Genomic DNA, 4,192 nt, shown 5'->3' on the forward strand with positions numbered 1-4,192 from the left:
GTTGTTCTCAGGGCTGACACCCTGGCAGGGAGCCCCCAAGCAGCACCATGGCCCCGGCCCTCAAGGCCTATCCCCACCAGCAGCGGCCATGGTGCCACAGTGCCTTGCAGGGAGGAGGGAGATGGAAGAAGATGACAGCCCCACTCAGGGCAGCATCACCTGTGTCCTGTGGCTGTGGGGACAGCCCAGAGGGGCACGGCCTTGCCGGCCCAGGACAGGCCTGGAGCCCTCCACAGGCCTGGGATGCAGCCGAGCACTGGGGCTGCTCGCCTGTGGGGCCTGAGGGGCCCCGGGGCAGGCCCTGGGTCTCACCTCAGGGCTGGGGGTCCCTGGGGTCAATCTAGGCCGGAGAGTCCCTGGGGTCACCCCAAACTCAGAGTTCCTAGATCACACTCTGAGGCTTGAGAGGCCTGGGGGTCCTATGGGGGTCTCAGGGTCTCATCCCATGACTGAAGGTCCCTGGATTTCTCCTCAAGGCTGGAGACCTCTGGACCTCACCCTGAGGCTTGAGATGCCTCAGGGTCCTCTGGGGGTTTCTGGGGTCACCCTGGAACTGAGGGTCCCTGGCTCCTTCCCTGGAGATGAGGGTCCCTGTGGTCACCTCAGGGCTGAGGGTCCTGGACCTCACCCCGTGGCCATGGACCCAGGATCAGCCCCAGCTCCAGTCGCTCTGCGTGCCAGCCCTTGCTCCTCAGCTGGAAGCACAGCCCCAGGCACAGGGGGTCATCACAGGACACTGGGAGGAAGAGAAAGCCGAAAGCTTGGAACCTGGCACACTGAGAGCTGCTCCCATGTGAGCATGGCAGCCACAGCACCCATTTCCTTTATTTCCAGAGGCTGTGTGGTCTCTTATGTAAACACCTCTGGCAGAAATGCAGAAGGATTTAATTTCATCCATCAGAAATATGACAAAAATAACCACCATCTAAACATTCCCTAAAGAAACATTCTCAAATATGGTTTTACTGGATTTTTTTGCCTTGTGGTTCCATAACACTCCTGTTTAGGAATGTAGAACAGGCATGCTTGCTTGCCTATTTTTTCCTCCTTTAATTCAAAACTATTTCAATACTAGCTAAGATGTTTGTTTCCTGGCTCTGAAGATACTCCATAAGCACTAAACCACTGGAGGAATAAGGTTGACATAAATTCATGGATAGATCAGGGGAATTACTTACATTCCCCTTTATTCTTTTCTGCCTTTAGTATTAAAGGCAGCCCGGAGCTCAGGGTGTCAAAATAATGGCTTTCTTGATGTATAGATCTGGTTTCCTAATCAAATCCTATGTAGATAAACCTTTCACTTTAGGTAAAAAAAATAAAATTCTGGTCTTTTACCCATAAAAAACTTATTGGAGTGATTTCACTGCATTGCTTTGCTTGACATTACAGCACTAGGGTTGGTTTAAATAGCTTGGATTAATCAAGGCAACTTGATACCTTCCAGCTCAATGAGAAGACTCTGATGGGTTTATTTTCTAGGACCAGAGTAGGGAGTTGCAGCTTGGACCATGTTCCTACTTCAGGGATGGGGTAGTGGCTGGGTTGTCCAAGGCAGCCATGGGCTGGAAGGCAAACCTTCCTCCAGAGTCCCAAGCCAATGAAAATGTTAATGTTTATTGGGATTTTTAAGTAAATAAAAGCCTTGTTCTGCTCCTGAACTGCCTATGGCTCTGTTGTACAGGCGAGTACATGGCACTGCTGCCAAGAGCCTTGCTGTGCATCCAGGCTCTATATGGTCCTGCATCATAAACAGTGATTTTCCAGCATTTTATTGCTCACAATTGAAAAGTTGGCCCAGATCTCCCTGCAGAAGAGACTGTAGAGTCTTGTACCCATTTGCAGTGCTTCCACTGCCATTAGAAAAGGAATTGCTGGTGCTGTGCACATTGGTGATAAGGCTCAACATGTTATTTTAGGTACTTAGAAAGAGCTATTCCTATTTCTGATGTGGCTGGAGCCTTCTGGTAGGAACGTCTAGCAAGTTTGTGGAATAAGACAAATGAGATTTTTGTATTTCCATCTCTCCTGACAACGGAAAAAAATTTCAATATGGAAACACATTTTTTTAATTATAGGTCTGACAGCTACTTCCATTTCCATCTCCCCCGTCCATAACACGCTCTGGGGAGATGAACCACGTTGCCAGGCACTAGCTCATAGATCTCCTTATATCTGAAATAACAGTCTGTGCATCTAGCATTAGGGAGGGTAGCCAGATACCTTGTAGTCTTTCCTTTAGTAAAAATTAGCAGAAGCTTCCAGGAGATAGATAGCAATATACTTGGTACATTCCTCAACTTTTTTGACTTCATAGCACATTTCATTAGAAATTCACATGAGTTCCTCAGTTAATAACATGTCAGTCTGCAAAAGTGGTCAGGACTCTCATCTCTCCATTCCTGAGATGTCCTTGAACATTTTCCTGATAACTTTTCTCTCCTCATTCAAACGGGATTCTGGTCTTGTGCTCAAAAGCAGAAAAAGAAAAGAATGACAATTCCAGACTTAATGAGAGGTCACAGATTCCTGTTGCCCTCAGGTGGAGGAGCCAAGACAAAAGGCACTCCGGTGGGTCAATGTGCCAGGAAAGTGTGTGCAGGAGACAAAGTGCTGCTGGCAGAGGGGCAAATGCCTGTGGGGCAGGGATCATCAGCCTCACTGCTGGAAACACCACACAGTGAGGCACTCCTGAGCTACAGCTTCCCCCTCCAGCATCCTCTGGCTCTTGCAGCTGCCACTGCCTTGAATTTGGAAAAGTAGCCTTGGGCACCCCATCAGCAGCAGGGAGCTTGTGAAGTTGGCACATAGGGATGTCAATTTGCCAGTGAGTCAGCATCTTGATTTATCCCACTCATGCAACGCTCCTGCGGGAAAAGCTTATTAATCAGGCTTGTGTTTCCAATGCAGCTCCATGATTTAGGGTCCCCCATGACCAAAGGTTTAGCAGGACTGGAATTATTACATGCCTTGGTGGATTCTGGAAAGAGCTGTGAGGATGGGGAGACATACAAAAGTGGCAGCAAGGGGTCTATCACCTTCCAGGACCCTGAGGAGGATGAGCCCACCGGGGTTTGAGCACAGGCTAGGGAGTGTTGTGAAATACTCATAGAAGGCTGGAGCACACTGCGCTCAGAGGAAGTGTCCCTCTGTCCAGCCCCCAGTCACAGCAAAACCACTGACCTCCTCCCCAGCTGCCAGTGCATACTCCCGGTCTAATTTGGGGCTCAGTGTTGATGCTGGCTCTGGCACAACTGTGGTTTCTATGGCAACTCCAGAGGCAGATGCAGGGATGCTTCCAGCTGAGGTACCACCAGCTTAGGTATCCCAAGTTGTTCTTCCCAAATCACAGGCAAACAGTCATGCAACGCATCAGGATGGACCTTGCAGTCACTGTGCCAGGTGGGCACCAGAGGCAATGAAGTAGGAACATGAAAATGTCTTCTGAATGCTCTTTGATGAATAATTTCCAACTTTTCCCATGCTGTGATGCCCCCAGGACATGGCACGGCCTGCCCCAGCAGTGTATTGGATGCTGCTGCTCTCTGATGGGATTCAATCTCCTGTCTCTAGAGCCTTGCAGCCCACCTGAGGCTCAAGCTGGCTGTCTTCTCTGAAAGGTCAGGCATCTGTACTTGATATTTACACAGACTTGTGAAATCTTTCTAATGTACCAATGAAGGATCAAATCCCTCACCTGCTTTCTGCTTTGGGTGGGAGACGCTGTGTGGAGCCACGAGCAGCAAGGCTCAGGTGAGCCCATAGCATTGGGTAATTCAAATGCCACCTCCCTTGATCTCACAGTGCACCCCTAAACACCACCCATAGACACCAGCAGTAAGGAGCTTACATTCCCTTCCTGTTTGCCAGAAAGCAGGATTGCAGTGCTCCTGCCTACAGAAGCTGGACACAGCTGGACCCAGCTCTCTCCCATACCAGCCATGGTTCATTCTTTGAGATGGGGCTGTGGTGCTGGATAGGGCCCACGAGCCCCAACATTAGGCATCTCTTCTTTCTTCTCAGCATCCTGGCAGCCCTCAACATCTCCTGCCTCTCTCACTCTCTGGGTACCTTTAAAATAGTCCCTCCTCTGCTGTTGCCTTCATCCCCCCACAGCCTCTTCACCCACAGTAGCCAAGCAGGACCAAGGCTGTGCCAAGGCAGGACAGCCATTGCTTAGCTCCTCTTCTCC

The sequence above is a fragment of the Fringilla coelebs genome (assembly GCF_963513975.1).
Source record: "Fringilla coelebs genome assembly, chromosome: 13".
Lineage (NCBI taxonomy): Eukaryota > Metazoa > Chordata > Aves > Passeriformes > Fringillidae > Fringilla > Fringilla coelebs.